General features: G+C 41.6%; 1 pseudogene; it reads right to left on the reverse strand.

Annotated features, from left to right (window-relative positions):
* Positions 1–808: 808 nt before the first annotated feature.
* Positions 809–7,105, reverse strand: LOC114106665 (mortality factor 4-like protein 1; annotated as a pseudogene).
* Positions 7,106–8,419: the final 1,314 nt, after the last annotated feature.

Raw genomic sequence — 8,419 nt, forward strand, 5'->3', positions numbered from 1 at the left:
ATTACAATTTAATTTAACTGCATGCAAAGACTTTTTATCCTTCCTCAATATTGTGTTACTGATGTCACCATATACATCTCTTATCTTTGAAATTTAAAGAAATTTTTTTTTATCTTTGAAATTTAAAGAAAAAATCCATTGAAGACCTGAAAAACAATTTCTAAAAGATTGACTTGTCCAGAAAACTATAGCTACACAATGCATTGAGTAGCTATCATGTTAAAACAGGCACCAGACACAAATACAAAAACCAGGAAACAAGGTGCCATAATTTTTCAACAATTTGAGCAAATAACAACACGGATGACTTTAAAAGGATAGGCTTTTTATTATAAGCACTATTTTTAAAAAGGAGCACAAATGGATAAATATATTCAGTTAACTACACTAGATAGAACCTTTGGCACTAGGTATCAGAGCATTTTGTCATATAGTACTAATATATATCATAAAAGTGTAGAGTATCAAAAGAATAGAACCACCAGCATTCAAAAGTAGCTTTGTCAACTAAGCAATGAAACCCTCGATAGCATGCCTGTCTTCTGTTTGCATTGAATATACTGGTAGCATCTTTAAAATGAAAAGAAAGAAAAAAGACAGAAAGAAAGAGAGAGTGAGAGAGAGAGAGAGAGAGAGAGAGAAAGAAAGAAAGAAAGACGGGCCATAACCTCCTTTAATTTCTGTTTAAAATCAAACAGAAAACAAACATTAATTCTTTTATATACTGACAGCTTCAAGGTACCTCATTTGTACAAGAAAGGGATGGAATGTGTTTACAGAGATTCAAACATACGTGCCTGAGAGAACCTCATGCAGCTTTCTTATGAAACATTTCATAATCTCTGGAACTAGTCGGCAAAGTCTTTGTCTGGTGCTTTAGGAAATCATAAAGATGATTCAGTAATAAAGCAAGTTCCTTCTCATCCAGAAATGTATCAGGCCTACATCAATTTAATTTGCACAAATAATCTCAGTAGATCTGAGGCTCCATGTACCGGGGACACGGGTACATCCTGGTGATCTGCAAGAGCATCTGCAGACTGGAGTCGCTCAAGTTTGCGAAGCTTGATTGCCCGTCATCACGTTGGCATGTTCTTTTATCCCCGCCACTACTTCATTAACAGCACACTCCTGGTATTTCCTGGAGATTTCTTGTACTTGGCATAATCTTGTAGAATGAAATCCACATTCTTCCTGGCAGGAAGATAAAAGAGTCGTTTTTGCCTTGTAATTAAATCTTAGTCACCAACAAGCCATGGTTTCAGCTATTCAGGAATCTTGACTTAAACTCTGTTCATCAATGTTTCCTCATTGCAACAGGAGGATCTGCCGAGTCTTTTCTTCTGAGACTGCGGCGTCTCACTGATGGGTACTACTGCCATCTCCCTTGCCAGGTGTTCTGTTTGTTGGTTTTCATTTTTACTTCCACAGAATGACTCCTGTCCTGGGGCAGTCCCTCTGATCTTCCCTTCTGCATTTCGTTTCCTGGTTGGCTTTTTGAAGTTCTTACTGTTTCTGCAGATTGGTGTTCACATACTGGAGCATTCTGCTCTCTGAAAACCACTTGTCCCAATTTCATTTGAAATATTGTCATGTATTAGGCATTTCACTTGTTTGTCATTTATGGCAACCATTACCTACTTTGCTTCATAAAGAGGTCCATGGAATACAGCATTCCCCCACCCTGCTGGAATTTAGGATTTGGGCCCTACTTGGGCACCATGATATGTGAGTCACCACCTCATCCATCTCCCACCATCCCCAACTACTTTCCCCTACTCTCTTTCCCACCCAATTCCCATCAGATGCATTGTCAGGCATCACCCCCTCTCCATCCTGGGCCCCACAATTGACATCTTTTTTATTTCATATTCATTAGCCCATTTTTGTAGCTATAATTTTTTTTAAAAAAATTTGTTTAGTTATACATGGACACAATATCTTTATTTTGTTTATTTATTTATTTTTATGTGGTGCTGAGGTTCGAACCCAGGGCCTTACATATGCTAGGTGAGCGCTCTACCACTGAGCCACAACCCCAGCCCCTGTAGCTATAATTTTTAATACTTTGTCCTTTAACTTTTACACTTAGGTTAAAAGTTATGTATGCCCCATCCTGACAGTATTCAAATAATCTGAATTTGACTATATTCTTGCCTTTACAGTGAGTTTTTTAATACTGACATGTTTCACGTTGTTAGTTGATGACCTTTCATTTCAATTTTAAGAACTCCTTTTTAAATTTCTTGAAGGAAATGTTTGTAGTGATGAACTCCCTCAACTTTTGTCTAGGAAAGTCTTTACCTGTCCTTCTCTTTCTGAAGAACAGGCTTGCCGAGTTTAGTATTTGGGGTTGACAGTTTTCCTTTCTCAGTACTTTGAATATATCACCCCATTCTCCCCTAGCCTGCGAAGTGTCTGCTGAGAAATCTGCTGAAAGTCTTGTAGAATTTCACTTGTATGTAACACTTTGCTTTCTCTAGCTGCTTTCAAAATTCTCTTTGTCTGACTTTTCAGAATTGATTATAATGTGTCTTAGTAAAAATCTCTTTACCACATGGAATTATTTGGACTTCATGGATTTAGATGGTCATTTCCCTACCGAGTTTTCTGTCATTCTTTCCTTAAATAAGCTTTCTTCTCTCATTCTCCTTCACATCTCCTTCTGAGACTCCCAAAATGCATATTCCATCATGGCCATATGCAAACTGAAGAATCAGAAATTGGTAGCATGCGTCAGTCCAGATGTATCCAGAAGTAATGCTTTACCAAGTTTCTAGGTATCTTTCATTCCAGTCAAACTGATACCCCAAATTAACCAGCACAGAGACTAGTGCTAGAAACTACTATTCTGACATTTTGTTGATATCCTATTGTGGCTGTCCATAGTCTGTAGGATAAAATCTATACTCCTTACTTTTGCCCACAAAATCTTTCATGATTTCCCCTCTTAGCTCTCCCAACCTCACCTCTCAACACTCCCTACTCCACACCCTACACTCAACTTGTCCCACAGGATTTGGCACAAGCGTCACCTCTAAGCTACCCTCCTTGAGCCCACTTTATAAGTGAAGTGCCCCTTCAACGTGCTCCCTTAATACCCTTTGTCATCGCCTTTATTATCCTGGATTACAATAATGGGTTGATCTGGATGACTCCCTGACCACACTGTAATCTCCTTCAAGGTTAGGATCATGTACTATTTCTCTTTATATCCCTGCTTCTTTGCACATCACAAGTGTTTAATTAAGGTTTGTTGAATAAATGAATGAATGAATGAATGGTCGCTGGGGTGGACCAGCTGTCAAAAAGGGTTGAAGAACTGGCAAACAATTTTCTATTCAGCAATAGGTAGGTCAGGGGGTAACCTTCCTAATCAGAAGAGTGACATAAATGAAAATAGTATTTGAGAAAGAATAATTTGATAATAGATTATATGATATAGTTGGTCACCAGAGGAGGGACACTAAGCAAAATACTCTCAAAATACTCTCATCAGTTTCTTCATCTAAAAAAAGAAGTGGGGAGATATGGTTATAGGTAGTGCCTACTTCATGTCTGTTGCAAACAAAAAATAACATAAGAATTTTGAGAACTTTCTGAAGCCACAAATCCTTACATGAATGTGATAAATTATAATTATGCAAATAATGAGGGGTGTGGCTACCAAAGGAGTAGTCAGTGAGGACCTTGTGGAAAAGACCATGGGCCACGTGTCAGCTCCCTGGCTTCACCGTCATGTGACTTTCAGCAGATCACTTGGCCTTTCTATGCCTCGACTTCCTCATCAGCAAAATATGAACACCACACTCATAGGTTTATCATGTTGTTTTTGTATCTCATATAGAGCATGACAACGGAATGTATTTAACAAATTATAGTCTCCCACCCCTCCTGAGCAACCACTCTACATTTATCCCTGTAAGATAATTATTCCAGACCTCTGACACAGGGGCCAGGACCCAGAGAATCTGGAGTAAGTGAAGGGTCACACTTACTGCAGCTCGGACGAAATCTTAAGTAGAAGGACAGGTGAGAGACTCTGGGCATTGATCTGAGAACCACAGAGAGGTAATATGCTAAATGACGCATTGGACAAATGAATTTCGGCAAAGACTAACAACGAATGGGAAAAGGTACCAAAAAAAGTTTTGGAATCCAATTTCCAAGCAGGCAGGTCCATGAGAGGAAAGGGACAGTACATGATCTGGGAGTGAGGTCAGGGGGTAAGAGTCTCTCAGCCTCATCCCTCCACCCTTGTGTTCATGAGTCACCCTGAGGCCTCAGGCAAATCCTTCCAACCTCTGCCTCCATCTCCTCCTCTGAAAATGGGTATCATGATAATATAAGCACAGCAGAAAAAATGGAGGTGTGGGCTCCTGACAGCAGAAATCTGCCGAGACGTCAGATCCTGAGCATCTGATATAAAGAACAGCCTGAGACACCTGGACTTCCTGGGCTGATGGTAAGAGGGGGTCAGTGGAGAACAAATATCCAGCAAATGGGCCTGAATTTCAGCAAATGGGTATTCCATAAGATTTGATGAAGAGACTATTCTGAATCCTGACACCTAGTAGAAAAAAGACTTAATGCAGAAATATAAAAGCATCAGACTGCACACCCAATAACAGAAACCGTCAACTGAAAAAGGAAAGAAAGACAAAATTCAGCGTTCATGGTGGCTCATGGGGGTTCCAAGGAGCGCAGTGCTCCATATAAGGTTTTGTGAAAGCAGGGGTCTTGCAAAGCACCCGGCCAGTCCCATTCATAGGCATCTCTTCCTGACCTCATCTGTCTCTTCGTAGATCTGTTCCCAAGATTTCATATTTAGATGTTATGGGAAGAAGAGAACATATAGAAACTTAAAATTCTCTTCCTGTTCTTTTTTTCCCTATAAGCTAAAAGTACTTCACAACTTATGATCTAGTTTGTTCCAGCACACCCCTCACTCCCAACCCAGAGAGGAAGCAGGAGTCATTATAATTTTATAGGTAGACATGTAGGGCCCAGAGAGTTTAAGTGACTCACCTAAGGTCACAGAGAATACCAATTCTGAGCTTGTCCCATAACACAGACACCCAGGCTCCCAATTTACCACATGGACAACCAGAATCTATTAAAAATATTAACAGATCCTAAAGACACATTCTTGCACCCTGACACTACCTTGTACAAAAAAAAAAGTCTCTATAGTAATTTATGTCCTAACACATACTCTATAACCAAACTCACTTATTACATTACAGTTGGTGTAATAAGCCAAGACTAAAAATAGAAGTTCAGTTCAAAGGATTTCTGGTTCATTTTCTGGCTTTGGTTACCGGTTCATGCTTAAATGGTTTAGACAGTAAGTAAGATATTTTGCCTGTGCCTCCCATAAGAGCAAAAAGAAGCCCAGTGAGGAGCCACGGAAAGAAGGAAGGGGGCTGTGGGCTGCCCGTCTGGGTGGGATATGCTTGGTCACATTTTCTCAGGGGTATAAAGTGTCCCCATCAGCAGACAGAGCGAGGGGAAAGCAGTCTGCAGCCCGCGCGTTTCAGCAATGCTTAGGCTACAGTCCCCCTTTGGAAACTCACAGTGCAGATTGGAGGGCTTGAAAAGTCCCGTGTCACAAGAATAAAGAACAAAGAACCTATTTCAATTTGCTTAACCACCCAGTTCCTAAATTTAGGTGACATTAGCTTCTGAAGTACCTGGATACCTAAGAAGATCTCATGACCAACACTCTAACTAAAAACCCTGTAAGAAGCTAAGAGGATGGCATAATGCCTTCTCCAAGAAAAAGAGAATTACCTTGACCTTCTCATTAGAGCTCTACTCAGCATTATCAGAACTACCCATCTGTGCCTTCTCTAAATGCCTGGAACCTGGACACTGGTCCAGGACCAACCTCTTCCTTTAGAGAACAAGGGGAATAAATGGTACAGGAGAAAGGGAGAATCAGAAGAGAGTGAGAAATGCCTGGCCTTTGACTTAAAATTCACATCAGAAAGTAAAATACAAAGTTCAAAATATTCCGCTTCCTTCCGTATCCCCAGGTATTACTTCATTGCTTTAAATCTTCCTGGTCCCTCCATCAATCCATTGGCCCAAAGGAACAGGCTCTATCTGGCCAATCCAACAAGATGGAACCCCAGCTCAGCCGCTGCATGACCTCCGGCAGGCAACTTAACCCACCATGTCCCTGTTTCCACACCTGCAGAGCGGAGGTGGCAGCCCTTCTTTCAGGCTGGGCAGGATGGGGAACAACTAATAAAAAGATTGTAAAAACCCTTTGCAGTACATTCAGTGTCCTGTAAAAGCTTAATGATTATAATCAAGCTGTAGCTAGTCGTCGTCAAAGTTCACCCATGACTCTCAGCAGTCACTGCCTTGGTATCTGATAACAGGACACTCTCTGCCCCATGTCTTCATCAGCTGCACAAACTGGTCTTGACCAACTCTGATTTCTGCACATCACGTTGTCGAGGGGAAAACATGGCTGCTGGGTCTAATCACCACCATGTTTTGCTGGAAACAAGGCAATGATCCAGCCTCCTGACAATGATCACAAACCTCTATTCTCCTTCTTGATGAGGGTACCTGCTGCAGAGGGCTGCACCATTGGACAGCATGGAGTCCTTCTAACCACATTAGAGGGGCAGAGGTATTTGGTAAAGAAGGCACCTCTCGACTGACGCTTTCCATATCACAGTACTATAATCTCAACACAGGCAGCAAAGAATTAAGAGAGTAACGATAAATGACAATAAAAAATCTAAGCATTCATATTGCAGTTCTGCTGTTCTCCAACTTCTTTGACCTTAGGTAAGTCACTTCATATCTCAAGGCCTCAATTTCCCCTGTCTACACAGTGAGAATAATTGAGCTTACCATACAGGGTTGGTGCAGATTACTTGAAACAACATTTATTATTGGACTTGCTAACAATGATGATGATGACGATAATGACGATGATGACGATGATGATGATGATGATGATGATGACGACGACCACAACAATGATGATGATCACAACAAAAAATAGACTCCCACCATTATGCTTTATAGGCCAAAGCTCCCCCGACTGGACTGAAGGTGCAGGACAGAGACCTGTCTGGTCCATGTCTGAGTTCTCAGTACATGGGCCAGCACTTTTTAAATGTGATTAGAAGGAATTGATCCAATTTTGCTGAATGTAGAGAATCAGGATGGAAATAGCAGGTGCTTGAATTGGGCACACAAGGCCTTCTCCATGAGCCAATGTGGGCAAAAGCAGTGCACCTTACCCTCACCTAAGCTGGTGCCCCTGGCAGTTTTCCTGAGACAAATTCTGCTTATTCAAAGTCCTCATTTGAATAATAATAGCAGAGGAAGCCCAGACTGGCTCAGGTGATACTCTCTGGAATTGCTTTTAAGATATAGATATGAAATGAGCCCCACGGCAAAAATAATTTCTTTTCCCCAAGCTTTGCTATTAATCTCCCCAATAAGACCAGCGTAGCAAGAACTAGGCTATTAATGTTAATGTCACTACTCTCGCCCTCCCATCTGCTATGCTCTGACAATCTAGTCACCCTTTCAGTACTCCCAGGAGGATTTAAAAAGGCTAACCTGTGACCTCTCACCTTCTTATGGTCCATTGTGACTTCTCTTCCATGTTTCTTTTCTACCCTTCTTCTTCCTCCGAATCTCCCCATCAAAAAAGTGGCTTCTGAACTCTCATGGGTTACTTTCTGGTCATGGCATTTGTATATGGTTTTATATATGACACATAAACGCCATTCATTCCTTCTTTCAATCAGTGTTTCCTGAGTACCCTAATGGCAAGCACTGGGAATCAATCCACAAACAGAACCTGCTTTCCTGGAAGCTGGATCTTACTCTACTCAATTGCTTCCTAAATGAATGGACAATGGTTGAAATGAACATTCTCTTCTGTACGGTCAACCTTTGAAAGGACCAAGGAAATACAGCCCTTTGTCAACAAGACAGCTCCTCTGTAGTCTGACTGGTCAGACTGTTCCTTCACCTCATCTTTCTTCCTACTTCTAAGTTCACCCATGACTCTCAGCAGTCACTGCCTTGGTATCTGATAACAGGACACTCTCTGCCCCATGCCTTCATCAGCTGCACAAACTGGTCTTGACCAACTCTGATTTCTGCACATCACGTTGTCGAGGGGAAAACACTGCGGCTGGGTCTAATCACCACCATGTTTCGCTGGAAACAAGACAATGATCCAGCCTCCTGACAATGATCACAAACCTCTGTTCTCGGATCCATTCTCCTTGGGCTGCGGGCTCACTCTATCCAGAACAAGCCCATCTCTTCGCTGAAGCCTTCCCAAACCACCTCACCCGGCAGTGCTCCCTTCCTCCTTTAACTTGTAGAACACTTGTAGATTACAACAGCCCTCCACCACATCCTCACTGAATGC

This window comes from Marmota flaviventris, chromosome 10 (genome assembly GCF_047511675.1).
Source record: "Marmota flaviventris isolate mMarFla1 chromosome 10, mMarFla1.hap1, whole genome shotgun sequence".
In the NCBI taxonomy this organism is placed as follows: Eukaryota; Metazoa; Chordata; class Mammalia; order Rodentia; family Sciuridae; genus Marmota; species Marmota flaviventris.